This window comes from Ictidomys tridecemlineatus, chromosome 11, assembly GCF_052094955.1.
Source record: "Ictidomys tridecemlineatus isolate mIctTri1 chromosome 11, mIctTri1.hap1, whole genome shotgun sequence".
NCBI lineage: Eukaryota > Metazoa > Chordata > Mammalia > Rodentia > Sciuridae > Ictidomys > Ictidomys tridecemlineatus.
This window is the reverse complement of record NC_135487.1, coordinates 17,424,124-17,443,714: the sequence shown is the minus strand read 5'-3', so window position 1 is coordinate 17,443,714 and position 19,591 is coordinate 17,424,124. Positions and strand designations below refer to the sequence as shown.

At 47.3% G+C, this 19,591-nt stretch overlaps 2 long non-coding RNA genes across 2 annotated transcripts; one reads left to right on the top strand and one right to left on the bottom strand.

Annotated features, from left to right (window-relative positions):
- Positions 1-1,598: 1,598 nt before the first annotated feature.
- LOC144367954 (uncharacterized) lies at positions 1,599-17,330 on the bottom strand. The gene is made up of 5 exons (XR_013427618.1): positions 16,849-17,330; positions 12,611-12,751; positions 8,040-8,222; positions 7,322-7,882; positions 1,599-6,556 (listed from the first exon to the last, which is right to left on the bottom strand). It is a non-coding gene; the product is annotated as an uncharacterized LOC144367954 (long non-coding RNA).
- LOC144367955 (uncharacterized) lies at positions 16,593-19,038 on the top strand. Its single transcript, XR_013427619.1, has 2 exons — positions 16,593-17,392; positions 18,694-19,038. It is a non-coding gene; the product is annotated as an uncharacterized LOC144367955 (long non-coding RNA).
- Positions 19,039-19,591: the final 553 nt, after the last annotated feature.

Genomic DNA, 19,591 nt, shown 5'->3' with positions numbered 1-19,591 from the left:
TTACCACTGAGCTGCATCCCCAGCCCTTTTTATTTTTAATGTAGAGACAGGGATCCTCCTGCCTCAGCCTCTTTCATAGCTGGGATTACAGGTGTGCACCATCACACCCAGCAAATCTCCAAGTTTTGTTTTTAGTGTCAAATGATGTGTTCAAAGTAGGGATCTTGAGTTGCACTCTGAGCCTCCTCTAAGCTGCTTTGGGTGGCGGGCCACAGTCCCTGCATCCCTGGATGGGATACCTGGTATAAACAGGGCACTGGCCTCCCCAGGGAGCTGCCCTTTCTCCCTTTGGGATCTTAGCTGGAGTCACTATTTTTACTTGTGTTTTTTGTTTTAATTTATTTGGTTTCATTCCCCCCCCCTTGTGTTTTACACCACACTCCCTCATTCTTGGAGGAACCGAGGCCGTCTCAATGCATTTAGCCACTACACCATGACACCACAGCCTGGGGACTGAAACAACAGGCCTTCCTTACAGTTCTGGAAGCCTGGAAGTCCAAGGGCAATGTGCTGGCCAGCCGGTTCCTGGTGGGTTGCCCTCTTCTTAGCTTGCAGATGGCCACCTTTTACTATCTCCTCACATGGTGGAAGGATATCTGGTCTTTCTTCCTGTTCTTCAAGCAGTCTACCACAAGCTGTACCCCAGCCCCTTTCTCATCATGCCGTCATGGGGACCCTACCTCGTGAGCTAAAACCCAACCATCTTTCCAAAGGCCCCGACTCTGAATACCATCACATTAGAGGGTCAACGTGTGAGTCTTAGGAGAACAACATGGATACTCAGTCATTACAGGTGCTTGTTGTAGAAAGTTCTGAAAAATTCAAAAACATAAAATTGAAGAAAAGCACAAAATATCCTACCATCTAAAGATAAATGGGACTGGAAACTCTTCAAATGTTTTTCATTTCTGGGGATTGAATCCAGGGGTGCTTTACAACTGGGATACATCCCAGGTTTTTTTTTTTCCTGGAGATAGAATTTCACTAAGTTGGTTAGGACCTCTCTAAATTGCTAAGGCTGGCTTTGAACTTGTGATCCTCCTGCCTCAGCCCCCTAAGCTGTTAGGATTACAGGTGTGTACCGCAGTATACCATTACATTAAATATATATATATTGGGGGTACTAGGGATTGAACTCGGGTGTACTCAATTACTGATCCCCATCCCCAGCCCTTTTTTAAAAATTTTTATTTTTTTATTGTGTGACAGGGTCTCACTGAGTGGCTTAGCACCTCATTTTTGCTGAGGCTGGCTTTGAACATAAAATCCTCCTGCCTCAGCCACTGGGATTACAGGTTATGCACCATCATGCCTGGCTTAAGATACATACTTTGAATCAGACCTGTAGTCCTAGCACTGAGTAGGCTGATGCAAAAGGATCACTAGAGTCCAGGAGTTTGAGCAGGGCATTGGCAATTTAGTGAGACCTTGGCTGGGGATGTAGGTGGGTGGTAGAGTATATATTTAGTATAGATGAGGCCTGGGGTTTGATCCCCAGCACCATGGGATAAAAAAGTATACTTTTATATAAAACTTTATATCTTATAAGCATTTTAAAAGTATTTATTATTTTTTAAATTGTAGTTGGGTACAATACCTTTATTTATTTATTTATTTATTTAATATTTAGTTTTAGGTGGACACAGTATCTTTATTTTACATTTATGTGGTGCTGAGGATCACACCCAGCGCCTTGTGCATGCTAGGTAAGCACTCTACCACTGAGCCCCAGCCCCAGCCCTTTATTTGTTTTTATGTGGTGCTGAGGATTGAACCCAAGGCCTCGAGTGTGCTAGGCAAGTGCTCTATGGCTGAGCCACAACCCTTGCCCCTCTTATAAGCATTTTACTACAATAAAATCTTTTTTTTTGGGGGGGGGTACTAGGGATTGAACTCAGAGGCACTTGCCCACTGAGCCACATCCCTAGCCTTATTTTGTATTTTATTTAGAGACAGTGTCTCACTGAGTTGCTTAGCAAATTGCTTTTCCTGAGGCTGGCTTTGAACTCAAGATCCTCCTGAGGCACTGGGATTACAGGCATGCACCACTGCACCTGGCTCACATTAAACCCATCTTTATAAATATTTTATAATATTTATATATCATTTTAAAGACAAAATACTCATACCCGAACTTTATCATAATTTATGTAACCAATCTAATTTTGGGTGCTGAGCTTGTTTTTACATTTTTACTATAAAAATTAACATTATTGGGCTGAGGATGTGGCTCAAGTGGTAGCGCGCTCGCCTGGCATGCATGCGGCCCGGGTTCGATCCTCAGCACCACATACCAACAAAGATGTTGTGTCCGCCGAGAACTAAAAAATAAATATTAAAAATTCTCTCTCTCTCTCTCTCTTCTCCTCTAAAAAAAAAAAAAAAAAAAAAGGAAAAGAAGAAAGATACGAGGCCAGTCCTGCTGTGCAGACTCCACAGCAGAGCTAGCCATTGCCACCAGGAACAAACGCGTGGGTTCTTGGCCAGGTACCCCTCCCTTTGCAGTGTTTGAATGGGGTCAGCTTATATTTGCTTCTGTAACTCTCTCTCTCTGGGCTTCTAAGGTTCACTAAGCCCCATTCCACCAGTCTATTGTTCCCTTAGGTGTGTGAATATACCTAGCAGGTTATGGATAAATCCAATTGGCCTGGGTGTCCGTCTGTCTCCCAGCATTTGCCCATAATTCCTGGTTCAGTGGATCCCTGGAAGCTCTAATTTCCCTAAAATTGTCTGCATAACTGTGAGTGTCTGGTCAAATGAGTATTTTAGAGAGAATTTGTAATGTTTACCAGATCTTCAAAAAAGGATTCCGATTTAACAGTGACCTAGTGAGCCCCCTGGGGTTTGTAGGAAGGAGGGCTTTACCGGCAGGATCCCATTTGATCCTCACTGAGGCCAGGAATTTCGTCCCAAGTGATCAGCTTGGGCAAGCTGAAGACCTGCTGCTTTGGAGTGGCTTTGTAAACCTCTTCCCTGTCAATGTCTGTGCCTGGGGCAGTCTCATTTCTCTTTTATCTTCCTGGATGAGGAATGATTTCCAACGAGGAGGTGACCCATGACACATGGCACTGTGGAACGCTTTGTCGGTGGCTGAGCTCTGCTGTCTGTCCTGGACTTCAGTTAGCTGTTCTCTTTTCTCACCTACAGGCCTCCCTGTGCCCTCAGATTAACCTGTGGACTGGCACCGAGTCCGCGTCTTGCTCACTTTGGCAGCCTGAACGCCCGGATGCTCCTGTAAATGCCCTTTCTTACCAAAAGTACCCACTGTCTGTCCGCTGCCCCTTTTCCTTCAGCAGAGGCTTAAAACCTGCAGGTTTCCTAAAGCATCACTGGGCTGCTTTTTCTTAAATCAAATGTGGCATGCAACAGAAAATCAGGCAAAAGATTATTAACAGTCACTTTTTGGGTTTTTTTGGGGGGGTACTGGGGATTGAATTGAGGGTACTCGACCACCGAGCCACATTCCTAGCCCTATTTTGTATTTTATTTAGAGACAGGGTCTCACTGAGTTGCTTAGTGCCTCGCCATGGCTTAGGCTGGCTTTGAACTCATGATTCTCCTATCTCAGCCCCACCCCCCAACAGCTGGGATTGCAGACATTCGTCACCTCGCCCAGCCTAAGAGTCCTTTTTTTACTGCGTGTTCATTAATTTTCCAGACACCACCGGGTACTAGGGATGCCAATTAAAATATTGCCCTCGTGGAGCTTGGTTCCTAGGGGAAGAAAACAGACAATGAACAAATGAGCAAGGAAAATATACATAAGCAAAACAAGGGCAGGGCGTACAGAGGCCAGGGATGGGGCACTGAGTGGTTAAATCCTCGCCAAGAAGTGACAATTGAGGTAGCCCAGTAGCTTGGGAGCCTGAGGCAGGAGGATTGTGAGTTCAAAGCCAGCCTCAGCAGTGAGGCCCTAAGCAACTCAGTGAGATCCTGTCTCCAAATAAAATTTTTAAAAGGGTTGGGGATGTGACTCGGTGGTTAAGCACCCCTGGGTTCCATCCCCAGTACCAAAAAGTAAAAAATAAAAACAAAAACAACAACAACAAAAAAAAGTGACAATTGAACAAAAGCCTTTGTAACATAGACAAAACGTGCATGTTGGGGTCAGGCAGACCTGTGTCCAAATCCTGGCTCTGTCCTTTTAAGTGTGTGGCCTTGAGCTTTAATTTCCTCATTTACATAAGGTAGATAGAAGGTGCTGTGAGGTCAGAATCAAATAATAAATATAAAGTGGTACAAAAATGTAGATGGGAAACACTGTCATAACCCACAGGTGATGTTGAGGGTCCATCCTCCACAGTGTCCTTGTTTTGGGAGGGCCTTACTTGGAGATAGAAGCCCTAAGGGAAGGGCTGGAGCTCTCTTTCTCTCCAGAATCCAGCCCCAAGAAGAAGCCTAAACCTTCTCTAGTGCTGATTTAGATGGAATCCTCACCGCAGCCATAAGGACAGCTCTTCTCTGAAGAGGGGCTTCATTTTTAACAAAAGCTCCCTGTGCGCCTTCTCTCTTCTCCCCGCCTGATCAAGGTGTGGTCTTAAATCTGCTTCACTGATTGCAGAAACCTGGATTGCTTCAACACACTTGATCTATTTTCATCTCGCTACCACTTGCTTAAAATAAAGAGCTCATTGCTATTCTGCCCACGGCTGCGTCTAAATCATAACTGAGCTGGGAGCTGAATTCATTTTTCTCTCCTGTGCTAAATACCGTTTCTATCTTGGCTAGAGCCTCCAAGTGCTCAGATGGCAGGGTCTGCTGGGCAGTCAGTGCCTGGGCCTGAAGGAAGAGTCAGGCGGCCAAGGACCCCACCCCAAGCAAGCTTCCTCCCAGGACAGGTTCGTCTCCAGTGCACAGAGCCAGCCAGGATCTCTCTCTCCCTTCTCTCCGTCCTTCATTCCTGCTGAGGGGTGGGAGGCCTGTGGGACTTGAACCTGCAGCATCTCCTGGCAAAGGCTTGACTCTAAGCATTCTCTGGACTTTAGGCTCCGCTTCATTGACTCTCATTTTACGAAAGAGAAAATTAGCAAAATGGGGACATCAAAGGAGCTCCAGAGACAGTGTCATGAACATGCATGTAAAAAGGCTCTTGGAGCCAGGTCTGGTGGTGCATGCCTATCATCTCAGCATTTCGGGAGGCTGAGGCAGGAGGATCATGAGTTCAAGGCCAGCTTCTAAAATTTAGCAAGACCATGTCTCTAAATAAATAAATGAATAAAAAAGGGCTGGGGATGTGGCTCAGTGGTAGAGTGTGTGCTTAGCATCTTCAAGGCCCTGGGCTTGATCCCCAGGAGCAAACTAACAAAAATTCCCTACAAAAAAAAAAAAAAAAAACCAAAAACAGAGGCTTTCTACTCCTAAAAGGAACATGGTCACAATCTAAAGCCAGCCTGAAACTCCTGCTTTTCATCTCCCATCTTCTCCTCTTGGAGTCCTACCTCCTCCCACATATCTCCTCTCCTTCTCCTTCCCCTAAGAAGGTCCAGCAATATTGTCATCATTTCACAGACAATCAAGTGAGCCCCGCTGAGGGGGCCTTGTTGGCATGGTCCAGATTAGAATGCGTGGCTCCCCAGAGGACAGCCTGCCCACAGTGTCCCTCGGCCGCCTCATTATTTTAATCATTACAAGTTTCTCCTTTTCAGTTAGCCGCAGTGTCCTTGTGATAAGAAATCCTTGCCACCCACCATTGTAAACATCAGGAATAGGGAAATGCATTAGGGAAGAAGAACAAAGGCCTGATTCTAGGGCTGGGAACACCCAGGGTAACTGGGAAAACAGAGAGGGCATGCACACCAGAGAGTCAGGCGCACAGGAGAGAGAATCAGGCTGACTTCTTCCTCTCAGTCACAGCCATTCAGAAATGGCCCCGTGAAGCAAAGGGTTTGGGCTTCCAGCAGCGGAGGTGGGTGGCAGTGAGCCAGCTATGGGAAACGGCAAAAAAAAAAAAAAAAAAAAAGCAAGCTCTGAAGCTAGCCAGCCTCCGTCCCACGCCCAGTCTACTACTGACTGGCCTGGTTACTGTGGACAGGTTAATTTCCATTTCTGAGCCAGTTTTCTCATCTGTAAAACAGGAGAATAAGAATGATATCTCTGGGGCTGGGATTGCAGCTCGGTGGTCGAGCACTTGCCTAGCATGTGCAACCACCCGGGTTCAATCCCAGGTACCACAGCCACACACATGACACAAACCTACTTTGCAGGGTTGTCCTAAGGAGCAAATGAGATGATACATAGAAAGTGCCTAGCCTAGAGTGTAATGAGCAGTAGTGTCATCCCAGCAACTTGGGAGGCTGAGGCAGGAGGATCATGAATTCAAGACCAGCCTCTAAAACTTAGCAAGACCATGTCTCAAAACAAATTGTCCCATGCCCACCATATGCCAAGACATTGAAGACACTTCTATGGATGGGGCAGCTTCCTTCTCTGGATAGGGCAGGTTCCTCAGCCTGGAGTTTATTGGCTCCCCTCTGACGGGCACTTCCATGTGCATCTCCCATGCTGCCCGCTGGCTGAGGCACTGGCTGGAAGAAGCGGTCCAGTCCTCTGCTTTGACCTGAGATAATGGGGACATAAAAGAAATAACAGAAGCTTAGCAACCGGCCCTTTCCAGGGAGAAGGCGTAAGATGTCACAGCAGCCCGGGATAAGACTCTGTCCTCCTCCAGGCCTTGTAAGATTTGTTGCTGAGTAACTGGAGAGGTTAAGTGTGGCTCTTCTGGGACCTGGATGTTCTTGAGGTCCTGAATGTACTGACTGACCACTTCCTCTGCTCCCTGCCCTGATTAAGGCTGGCAGAGTCAGTGCTTTGAGTCCCCCCACCTGCCTTAGGGCAGGAAAATAAACAGCAAAATGGCCACCGGGCATTGGGGAAGGGGTTGCTGGTCAGAGCCTGTGGATCTGTTAGCTGCTAGTAAGCAAATGTGTTTTATGAGGTCAAGGAGTTTAGGAAAATGCCTTCTTGCAGATTTAGGTGGAAGAAAACCCTTTGCCCCTCCTTCCCTCAGCTGGAAGTCAGGGGGAGCAGCAGAGGCAGGCAGGAAGGTGTGACAGAGGGCCATCTGCCCATCACTGTGCCCAGGATCTTGGCCTTAGAGCTCCATCTAGGGCACATCATGGTCCAGGCTGGGCCCAAGGCCTTGCCCAGCCTGTGATGTAGGCCATGTCACGTTTGCCTTCGCCCCTGGCAGCCCAGGATGCTTCCCAGGGCATAAATTCTTTTCACCCCTTCCACCATGCGACCAGCGCACTGGTTTCATTGATGAGGTTCTTGGCATAAAAGTTAACTAGTGAGATGGAAATAAACACACAGACTCAGTTACCTTTTTCTATGACCAGGTCCGAGACGGCTCCCCCTCTGGCTCCCACCTCGAACCACCCGGTAGGGCAGCAAGGATTACTCAGGGCTAGTAGGACAGAGAGAGAGAGAGAGCACGCCAGGGAGTAGCCTTTTATTGGGGAACAAGGAATTCAGGGGAGAATTCCATCCAATGAAGGTTGGGGGGGGCAGCACTCCAAGGTCAGGGTCAGTGATTGGCCCCCGGGGTCAGTGGTCAGTCACACCCCCACACGGACAGGCTCTCGCCCCAGGAGAGGGTCGGGAAAGCTCCGACACAGTTTAGCCAGGGCGCCTCACACCCAAACCGGGAGCTGCCCAGTCACGTGTGAGAATGGCACCCCACAACCCCTGGTCCCCAGAGATGTCAAGTGGGTACCCATCCCTTCTCAGGAAGATGAGTCTCGGAAAGTAGACAACGTGGCTACAATCAAGTAGCTCAAAGGCAAAAATCCCCAAGTCTCCCGCCCGGCTCTGCTGGCTCGGGGTCCACAAGTCCGCGGTTCCAGATGCTTCCTTTCCTGGGGCCACGAATCTGGGACCTGGGCTGTGTGAAGAAAGAGAGTTTCCCCCAGAGCCAAAGCATCCTTGGTGACAAAGCTCCCTTCCCCTCCCTGCCTTTCATAGGGTAGGTTCCTAGGGCCACCCGGAAGCTGGAGGAGTGGAGTGAGCCCAGCCTCAGACTGGGAGGTGGGAGCTCTCACCACTCTGCTGCCCTCTCTCCTGCCACCTGGAGCAGCTCCCGTTCCTGTCAGGGCATGGCGGCCCTTGTCTGCTGCAAGGCATCACACCCGGTGCTCTGTCTACCTCTCGCGGATGGGAGAAGCAAATGAGGCCAGTGACATCAGGATCGCTGAGCGCACTTCCCTCGTTTCTTTCATCCATTCCTGTAACACAGGAAAAACCGTGATGGAATACTTGCCCTGTGCCTATTCTTTTTTAGGGGGTGGTACTGGCAATTGAACCCATGGCTCCACTCATCCTAGGGAAGTGCTCTACCACTGAGCTGTATCCCAGCCCTGGGAGGCGGATCACTGGAGATGGAAAAGTCCCTGATGCTTCCGAGAAAAGTCATATATATATATTTAAAGAGAGAGAATTTTTTAATATATAGTTCTCGGTGGTTCTCAGTGGACACAACATCTTTGTTGGTATGTGGTGCTGAAGATCGAACCCAGGCCGCACACATGCCAGGTGAGCGCGATACCACTTGAGCCACATCCCCAGCCCGGAAAAGTCACATATGGTCAGCCAGACCCTGACCCATCCTGGCAAGTGGCACCCCTGGTAGAGGAAAGCTAAAGGAGCCAGGAGGCTTTGCACATGTCCCCAAGAGTGATCCCTGAGAAATATCAGCTGACTCTTAAGAGTAGATAGGAACAAGGTCAGTTTTGACCAACTTGGTCTTAAACACTTGGCAGGAAGGTATAGCCTAAAAACACAGTCCTGCGTGGACATTTAAAAGAAAAACAATGTTTTTTTTAAAATGCAACTTAAGATGTACACTTGTGTCGGCCTTACTAAATGTGAATAAAGCTGGAGGCTAAAAAGGAAAGGTTCTTGTATGAGAGTGCCTTTGATAATGACCACAAGAGTTACAAATTTGTCCTGAGTTAATTCAAGTCTGATTTCATAGACCTACAAATCTTCCTAACCTCCCACATTTGTGAACTTTCTGTGTTTCACTGATAAGATTATGAATTACTATCCTCATGGTTTTCAGAGACTGGCTGAAATACTAATTGTTTTGTGTAATTGTTTACAACAAAGTAACGCTTTGCTGTCTTTACTGTTGTCTTAGCATGATCCCTGCCCTATGAATGCCTTGTCCAGTCACCTGCCATCTGTCACTGTGGACCTCTGGACTGCTCATGCTGAATGCACTTAACTGTATCCCCACCTGAAAGAGAACAAGGACTTTGGGTTACTTCCCCCAACTCTGCCCCCTTTCAGCAGGAAATAGCTTGGAGATGTCATAGCCCATTGTCCATAGAAATGGAAGCTAGAAATTGACGGTGGGGAAAGTAATAGGGTTCACTTGATGCTTTGTCTATACCCCTTGTGGCTTTGAAATTTGCATGTTTTTTTTTCTTTTTCCTCACATTCTCCTCCCTGATCTTCTTTTCCCTAACCTTCTTCTTCTTTTTTAATATTTAATATTTTTTAGTTGTAGTTGTCAATATCTTTATTTTTTTAATGTGGTGCCTCACGAGCGCTCTACCATTGAGCCACAACCCCAGCCTTCCCTATCCTTCTTCCAGATCTTATTTTCCCTGATATTCTCCTTCCTGATCTCTTCTCCCTCATCTCATTTTCTCTGGGTCACCTCTTTAAAAGCCCCCCTGTTCTTGCTGATGGGCAGAATCACAACCTTTGAATAGGAGTTCCCCATGTTTCTCTTTGCCAGCAAAGCAATAAACTGTATTTTTTGGGACAGGTCCAGGTATGCATTCTGTATGTCTTGCTGAGTTACAAGAAAGAAGCCATGTGAATGAGATTCCATGATGGAGCTTTGTCACCACGCCCCAGAGAGGAGGGGGGAGAGAGAGGAGGGGGGAGAGAGAAGAGGGGGGGAGAGAGAGGAGGGGGGAGAGAGAAGAGGGGGGGAGAGAGAGGAGGGGGGGAGAGAGGAGGGGGGGAGAGAGAGGAGGGAGGGAGAGAGAGAGGAGGGGAGGAGAGAGGGGAAGAGAGGGGAGAGAGGAGAGGGAGTAAGAGAGTAAGAGTAAGAGAGAGGGGGGAGGGGGAGGGGGAGAGTAAGAGAGGAGAGAGAGAGAGAGAGAGAGGGTGAGAGGAGGAGAGAGAGAAGGTGAGAGGAGGAGAGAGAAAGAGAATGTACAGGAACAGGATGTTGATATTTATGGGCTTAACACAGGATGAGGAGGGGCGAGTGGGCTGTTACTTCTTCATTGGCTGAGAGTTCACTCCACTTCAGGGATTGGAGGTGCGCCATTCAAAGTTCGCGCCATCACAGGGATTGGAGGTGATGGTTCCTGCGTCATGGGCCTGAGCTCCCGGAAGAGAAGCACTCTGGGCGCCATCTTTACCAACAGTGAGCCTTTCTCAGAAAGGCCCTTGGGAGGGCAAGTGAAACTTTTTCTTAAAATGGCGGCTGTAACTTAAGACGGCCATCCAGATGCTAAGTAAGGACCACAGCACCACATAAAAATAAAATAAATAAAATAAAGATATTGTGTCCACCTAAACTAAAAAATAAACATTTTTTTTAAAAAGTGTTATGATTTTTAAAAAATCATACAGCAGATTAGTTGTAGGTCCAGGCTTAGAATCGGGGTTCCTAACTACAGTCTATTTCTTGGTCAGTAGGTAAAGGTGCTCTATGTTGATAAGTATGCGTGGACCCAATTACTATGCACAAGGAGGCAGTGGGCCACATCCTGGGAATGAGCCGGCCATATAATCCTCTAAGAAGCTTACAACCAAGGTATCACAACACAAATACAAAAAGATACCTGTCTGATTTTAAATGGCCCCAGGAAAAAAACCAATGTAGTCAATCACGTTATATTGTGTCTAAGGGAGAAATCCATACAGCTCTGAGCACTGGCTGACCTTAGAAAGGCGGTCGGTCATCAGCATATTTTATGTTTCAATCTTGCTGAAACCACGCAAGCCACAGCAGAACTTCTGGGCCTAGCCATTGGCCAGCAGAGGATGCTGAGAGGATGGAAAGGGGAGAGAGCAGACCTCCTTGAAGTGACCACTTCCCTAAGCCATCTGCTCTTGCACATCCCTACTCCACAGCCCAGAGCAGATTCATGGAGCCTGGTGCACATCTGTAATCCAAGTTACTTGGGAGGCTGAAGCAGGAGAATCACAAGGTCAAGGCCAGTCTGGGCAATTTATTGAGAACCTGTCTCAAAGACAAACAAGCAGGGCACAGTGGTGCATGCCTGTAATCCTAGCAGCTTGAGGCAGGAGGATGGTGAGTTCAAGGCAATCCTCAGCAACTCAGCGAGGTCTTCTAAGCAACTTATTGAGATCCTGTCTCAAAACATAAAAAGGGGGCTGGGGTGTGGCTCAGTGGTAGAGTGTTTACTTAGCTTGCATGAGGCACTGGGTTCCATCCTCAGCATCGAATAAAAATAAAGATATTGTGTCCACCTAAAAATTAAAAAATAAATAAACAATAAAAAAGGTTGGGATAAAGACAGTCAATCCTGCTTAAAAAAAAAAAAAAAAAGGTTGGGGATGTGGCTGAGTGGTTAAAGTGCCTTGGGTTTAATCCCTGGTACCCAAACAGATAGGGCTGGGTGTGTAGCTCAGTGGTGGAGCGCCCATAGGCTTAATCCCAGTATCCAAGAAAGGGAGAAAGGGAGATGCGGAGTCTTTCTTTCTTTCTTTTCTTTTTTTGGCTGCCCTGGTGCCTGCTGCTCCCATACTGTCACTTCACTATGCGTATGGGACTGGGGGGGGGGGTAGTTGGGGGCTGGGGGGATGCTGCCAGGGACCCCAGGGAAAGGCAGTGACCTGACTTCCAGAAAGGCAAGTTGAAAACCCAGCTCCAAGGTAAGCTCCAGAGCCCAGACCCTGGCAAATTAGTCTTTTGGCCTGGTTGCCATGGAGACAGACAGGCAGCAGCTGCTCAGGAAGAAGAAACTGCAGCCTCCCGGACATCTAGAATTCTGAGACAACGTGGTGGGGGAGGGGGCTGGACACCGCCCTTTCTCCCCCAGATGCAGAGGCCCCCGCCTGTCCCCCAAATCCCAGGCTCACAGGAGCTCAGGAGTTGCCAGGGTCACAATAACAAGAGGGAGTGGTTTCCTGCTTCTAGGCCAGTACCCTCCCCACTATACCATGGTTGCCTCCTGCTTAGCTTTTGGAGCAAACAGATCTTCCAGCACTGAGCCCTGGGCCCTGGGAGGGTTTCTGAGCCACCTCCTTGGAGGGGGCAAGTCATTAGAGGTGAATCCCAGCATGTTGGCCACCGGAGGCCAATTTGGCCCATTGCTCTGTCTCGGTCTCTCTGGAAAACCTGGCAGAGGCTGTGTGGGTCTGTGACCAGCCATTGTTTAAGAAGGGAGCTTGATTCTGAGCCCAGAGGGAATTCAGCAAATGATGGGTTTATTTTTCCTTCATTTGAGGCTACACTGATATCATTAATTTGTGGCTTCATTGGCCACGTTGCCCAGCTGGCCGCCCCATCAAACCCTGACCTCCCTGGCCTGGTGAAAACAGTCCTTGGCACTCTTCCTCCCTCACCCATTATCTCTGGAAATTGAAGGTGGGAGAGGAGGGGGCCTGGGATCCAGGTCACCTGAGTCCACTTTCCCAGCAGAGCTGCCCGAGCTGCCCGGAGGTGGTATCTCAGCTTCTTGGTTTCACCCCTTCAGTAAAAGGAGAGCCGAGGCTGGTATCTGGGGCTCTGAGTTCTTGGGCTGTCCACGTGAGCAGGGCCCTTACATAATGGAACAGAGACGGGGTGTGAAGGGAAGGAAAGGAAGGAGAAGAACACAGGCTGCAACCGGCCAGCCTGGACTTTTGATGTTGCTGTTTTAATTACAGAGGTGGTTCCTGTGTGGGTGTGATCAAAGGGAGAAGCCAATGCCAAGGATTATAAAGAAAACTGAGAAAATAACCCAACACTTCAAACTGTACCTCTCTCCCCTAGCCGGGACCGCTAGCAATTTTCTAGTGCATCCTCTCAGATCTATTTGCTTTATCCCCACCCCACTGCCGTATTATTGCTATATTTAAATTCCACAACAATACACAGATCTCATTTTTATAGACGACGCAAACACCGCAGATAAACTTAGAGTCAAAAGCAACCTGCCTTTGTTGTTTATTCCCTTCACCAAACAGCTACTGTTAATAATTTAATGCCCTCGCACCCATGAGTAGAGTTTTAGTTTTTCTTTCTTTAGCATAAAGGCAATGAATGGTAACACCCATTTTGCTTTGCTAGTTACTTTTCCCACCATAAGAGCAATTCTTAGCCTTTCTCAAGAGAGTAAATCTGGGCTGGGGATAGAGCTCAGTGCTAGAACATTTCCCTAGCATGCTAAAGCCCTGGGTTTGATCCCCGGTACCTATAAAAAATTAAAAATAAGTAAATAAATGGGGGGAAAAAAAGAGTAAACCTGCTCTATTCTGCAAAGCTCCTATATCATATAGTCTACATTTCAGATGTCCTTGTTTATCTGATCTCCTCCAATAAACAAGCTATTTACAGTCTTTTTTTGGGGGGGGGTACCAGGGATTGAACCCAGGGGCGCTTTTTCCCAGCCCCCCCCTTTTTTTGGAGACAGAGTCTCATTAAGTTGCTTAGGGTCTCACTACGTTGCTGGGGCTGGCTTTGAACTCCTGATCCTCCTGCCTCCGCCTCTTGAGCCTCTGGGATTATAGGCATGCACCACCACAGTCTTATTAATAATAATGCTTTCAGCTTTTGTATGGCTACTAGTACAGGATTTATTTCTAGAAGCAGAATTGCTGGGTTAACATGTCTGTATAGCTTTAATTTTCCAAGTTACCACAGGGATTTATTTTAAAGCTTTCTTTGTTTCTGTGTTTTAATTATCCAATGTAGATTCCTATTGCAAAGAAACTGAAAAATATACAAAGCTTTGGAAAATCACTCAGAAACCACAACTGTTTACATAATTTTAGTCATATTTTCTTCCAATTATTTTTTTATGTCTCCAATTGTTAGGGATCAGATCATACAGCATAGATAATTTTCTGTCCCACTTTTCTTAACATTATAAGCATTTCTAATGTCACTAAAATATTTTTGTAAACATCTTTTCATGATTTTATAAAAGGTATTCTGTGCACATACCATGATTTTTTTAGTTTATTTTTCTGTTGTTTGGCTTTCAAGTTGACTACATTTTTTTTTCACTGACACCTTGGTGTTTGTTTTTGTTCTTGTTTTCATAAGTCCTTGTCCAAACTCCAATAATTTAATTGGAGCTGGGGCTCATGAGCACTTGCCTACCATGCATGAGGGCCTGAGTTCATTCCCTAGCACCACAAACAAAACAAAACAAAAATCCAATAATTTACTTAAGCTAGATTTCCAAAAGAAGTGTTATATCTAGAGGTAGAGACTTTATTTTTTTTGAAAATCTGAATTGCTAATATGTACACAAGGTACAAAATTCCAGAGGCATGAAGGGTTTACAATGAAAAGAAGGTCTTCCTCTTACCTGGTTCCTCCCTAAAAGCAACACAATTAACTGTTTTCTTCTTGTATATGTTTCTTATGGGGAAAAAACTTAAATGTATGTTCCTTTTTTTCCTATAGAAATAGTAACACATTTGGCTGAACGCTGTGGCACACGCCTGTAATCCCAGCAGTTTGTGAGGCGGTGGCAGGAGGATTGCAAGTTCAAAGCCAACCTCAGTAATTTAGCAAGGCACTAAGCAACTCAGTGAGACCCTGTCTTTAATAAAATACAAAATAGGGCTAAGGATGTGGCTCAGTGGTCGAGTGCCCCTGAGTTCAATCCCTTGTACCCACCTCCCAAAAAGAGAAAGAAATAGTAACACATTAGATAGATGCTTTTGCACTTATCCTTTTTCACTTAATATTTCTTGATGATTGCTCTATATATGAAAGAGAGAACTGGCCGTGTGTGGTGGTGCGTGCCTGTAATCCCAGGGACTGAGGAGGCTGATGCACTAAATCCAAGGCCAGCCTGGGCAATTTAGTGTGACACTCAAAAAAAGAGTGGGGAGGTTGGGACATCGCTCACTGGTAAAGCACCCCTGGGTTCAAACCCCAGCATGGCAAAAAAAGACAGAACTGCACTATTTTCTTCTCCTTCTCCCCCTCCCCTTCTTCCTTTCTTTTTTTTTTTTTTTTTTTTGGTACTGGGGAATGAACCCAGGAGCAGTCAACCACTGAGCCACATCCCCAGTACACACTCTTTTTTTAAATTTAATCTTTAATTTATTTATTTGTTTTTATGTGGTGCTGAGAATCAAACCCAGAGCTTCACACATGCTAGGCAAGCACTTTACCACTGAGCTACAGCCCCAGGCCCCCCCAGGCCCTTTTCATATTTTATTTAGAGACTGGGTCCCTAAGTTGCTTAGCTTCTTGCTAAATTGCTGAGACTGGTTTTTTTTTTTTTTTTTAAAGAGAGAATGAGAGAGAGGGGGAGACAGAGAGAGAGAGAGAGAGAGAGAATTTTAACATTTATTTATTTTTTCTTAGTTCTCGGGGGACACAACATCTTTGTTGGTATGTGGTGCTGCTGAGGATCGAACCCGGGCCGCACGCATGCTAGGCGAGCGCGCTACCGCTTGAGCCACATCCCCAGCCCTGAGACTGGCTTTTGAATTCATGATCCTCCTGCCTCAGCCTGCTGAGTCGCTGTGATTACAGGTGTGCGCCAAAATGCACCCACAGAACTGCACCAGTCTCTAAATATTGCAAAAAATTATTTTGGATGAATGTGGCGTAATTAAATAAATAAATTCAACGGAGGCACTTGTAGGTTGTTTTCCTTCTTTCTCTGTTGCAACAGTGTAGTGATGAATGCCCTTACCTATACATCATGTGGTACATATATGCTCTCCTTTGTGCAATAGATTCTTGTCAGTGGAATTGGTGGGTCCCAGGGAATGGCTATCTTGCTTTCTCCAGAACAGGGGACAATGTTTAAAGTTCTTGATAAAAATGGCCAGAGTGCTCTCCTGAAAAGTGTCACCTATTTATACTCTCACCCACATTTTCCCTCCTGTCACTGATGTGCCCAAGTGAAAAAAAGACAGTAAAGTCTTGTTTGCAGTGTTAGTTCTCAATAGTTATTTTTTCAAAAGGATATGTTTAAGATTAGGGAAAGTGAGCAAATGGTTGACTTTTAAATCTTTTTTAAATTTTTAGTTACGTTTCAGTCCTAGATGGACACAATACCTGTATTTACTTGTTTATTTTTAATGCCACTGCTAAGGATGGAGCCAGTGTCTCACACATGCTAGGCAAGCACTCTGCCACTGAGCTATAACCCCAGTTCCAATCTTTTTTTTTTTAATTTTTTTTTTAATTGAAACTCAGGATCTGGGAGAATTTCCTAATTCCAGCTTTGCCACTGTAAACGTTGTGACCTTGACACATGACATCCTCTGACCTGTTTCAGAATTGTTCTGAGGATTAGACACTGGGTAAAGTGCTTGGAACCTGGCAAGGGCTCAGGTGGTGGTAGCCTGCCCTGGATGTCACCCCCCGGTCCCGAGGAAGTCAGGCTTTCAGGCTCCAAAGGAGGCTTGGGCGTTGCCAGCGCCTTTGTTCTTTCCCTCAAATTCTCGCACTGGTCTTTCCTGCCCTGAAGAGGAAAACGGAATGCTGTCCACCAGCTGCTAGGGAAAAATACCCGAGCCCAGGACTGACCCTTAGGGGGCCGGGGGCGGGGCCCTCTCGCAGTGTCACCGCAGAGTTTGGTCTCCACCCAGCGCGGGGGGCCAGAGCCCTCTTGTGGGGCTCCCCCGCGGCCGATCCCAGACAGGCAGTGCGAAGGGACCCCTTTCTGGCTTGATGCTCACTCAATTCAGTTCTTCCTCCCAGCTGACCCGCAGGCGGTGGTTGCCTGGGTCCCCAGAGCCACACGCCTCTCCGCGGAGCAGGTGGGCGCGGTCAGGTGCGCATGCTCCTTGGCCAGGGGCGAGGAGCGACGAATGCGGCTCTCTCAGCCCGCGCTCCCTGGTGGGGCCAGGGACCCCACCCGCTACCTGGGCTCCACGAGGGACAAGGGGGTGTCGTCGCGGCGTCTCGTGCTGGGCGCTGGGTGCTGAGATCGGGCTGGCCCTTCTGCCCGGGTTCAGGTGGGCCTTTGCGGGCTCCGCGCCCGCGGACAGTCCAGCGAGCCCGGGCCGCCCCCCCCCCCCCCCCCCCGGTCCAGCACCGAGCAGCTGCTCTGAAAAGTCAGCTGCTCCAGACGCCATTTCGGTCCCCACCCTTGCCTTGGCTCAGGCCGAGCCGATCCTGACGCGTGTGTGCAGCTGTGCGCGCCGCATGTGGGGTGACAGCGCATCTGCGCGGCGTGGCGAGGCCATTTTCTGAGCGGATTTGCGGTCATCTCCACTCGAGGTATAATCGCCTTGTTGGAGAATTTTAGCCATTCCTTTCCCGCCCACCCCTTCCTTTCTTTTCCAGGGTCTTAACTGATTTTCCAGGGAGAAGAGACACGGACCGCAGGATGGGGGCAGGGTGGTGTCACAAGGAACCACTGACCCTGACTCTGATCCTCCATAACTCAGCCCTGGGCCTCAGTCTTTTCATTTACAAAACTGGAGGGAAGGGTTAAAATGGGCCAGCGTGGGCGGGGTTCTGGGAAAATGGTTATCACAATCTGTCCTTATCCAGTAAGACTGAAAATACTCCTAACGGGTCAGGAAAATACTTGCAACACCTACTCTTCTCAGGAAGGCTGTTTGCTACCACCTGATCTAATAACAAGCCACCCAAAAAACGGCTCAAGGGCCCACAACTGGGAACGTGTAAATAAAATAGAGCTCATACCAAATGAGTCATTATATCACAGTTGGAAGGAATAAACTCCATCTATTCACTGGAACACAGACGAGTAGAGCTTCAAACATAAGTAAAAGCAGAAAGTTGCAAAAATAATGCATAATATAAGTTTTGCAACACATTAAAGAGATCCATGGATTTTCTATTCAAGGAAAAAGAAAGGACAGAAAAGATACACTCCTGCCACATGAGAGTGGCTGTCCCTGGGGAGAGGGGCAGGGAGCTGAGATAGCAAGTAGAGGTGAGAAGGATCTTCAGTTTTCCCTCTAATATTCTAATTTTTTCAGGGGCTGGGATGTAGGTCAGTGCTTGCCTAGTGTGCACTGTGCCCTGGGTTCCATCCCCAGTACCCGCCCCTCCAAAAGGCAGTTCATTCACATATAAGGAATTGCAAATTGTATATTCATAAAGAAAACACTGAAGACAAATATGTTCAAATGTCAACAGTGCTTAATTCCAAGAAATGGTAGTAATTTTTTATTTCTTCCTTGTACTTTTTTGGTTTTGTTTTAGTGTTTTGTCTGTGTGTGTGTGTGTGTGTGTGTGTGTGTGTGTGTGTGTGTATTCGTGCTGGGGATCAAACCTAGAGCCTTGCCCATATTAAGCACATGCTCTACCAGTGAGCTACACCCTCAGCCCTAGTTTTAGTTTTTCAACACACAGAAGTCAAGACTTCCCTCAATTTGAAGAGTCTGTGATCTTGTGATTCTAAACAATTGTCCTTAAAGTCCTAGTAACCCCACTCCACCCCACCCCACCCCACCCCACCCAGGAAGGTTTACAAGAATAGTGATACTCCACCCATCCCCTCCCTCAGTCTTAAGTTTAATCTTTTTTTTTTTTTTAATTCTTTTTAGGTTGTAGATGGATACAATAGTTGAGAGCTATGCCAGCGAGCCATTAAGATGATGATAATTAAGTGAAGCAGTGTATAATTGCTGTGACTGGATGATGCTGGATTGGGGCAGGCTGTGTTGTATATGGACCCCTGCTGTCGGCAACAGGGCGGCTCCTGCTGCCTGGGAGTTCTGGTTGAGTTTGAGTTCTGGTTGAGCTGTTGTGGAGATTCCTGGAGAGTTCCAGCTGGTTGGTGAAGTGCCCGCGGAGGGAGTTCCGGTTGGTGTGTGGTGTTCCTGGAAGGGCCGCATGGGTGGCGTTTGCGGGAGTTCGGGCAATAAAGGAGTTCCTGTTTGAACCTACAAGTGCTTCGTGATGGGCTCGGTTAATTTTGTGCCCAGCCAGATGCGGCATACAATATTTTATTTATTTATTTTTTATGGTGGTACTGAGAATCGAACCCAGTGCTTCACACTGCTAGGCAGGCACCCTACCACTGAGCCCCAGCCCCAGCCCCTCAAGTTTAAACTTAACCCCTCCTCCATTTGAAACCTATGGGCTCCAGCCCAGGGCAAGCTCCCTGCAGGTTCACTGAGTTAGTGTCTATTTGTCTGTCTGTCTCTCTCTCTCTCTCTTTCTGCTTTGGGTATTTTTTTTTTTTTTTTTTTTTTGGTGGGAGGTACTGGGGATTGAACTAAGGGACATTCAACCACTGAGTCACATCCCCAGGCCCATTTTGTATTTTATTTAGAGACAGGGTCTCACCCAGTTGCTTAGTAAACGCTTTTGCTGAGGCTGGTTTTGAACTCCTGATCCTCCTGCCCCCACCTCCTGAGCCACTGCCCCAGGCTCTCCTGGGGATTTAACTGCACTATGTCATCTCCTCTCACTGGCACCATATTCCACTTTGTCTTTGCC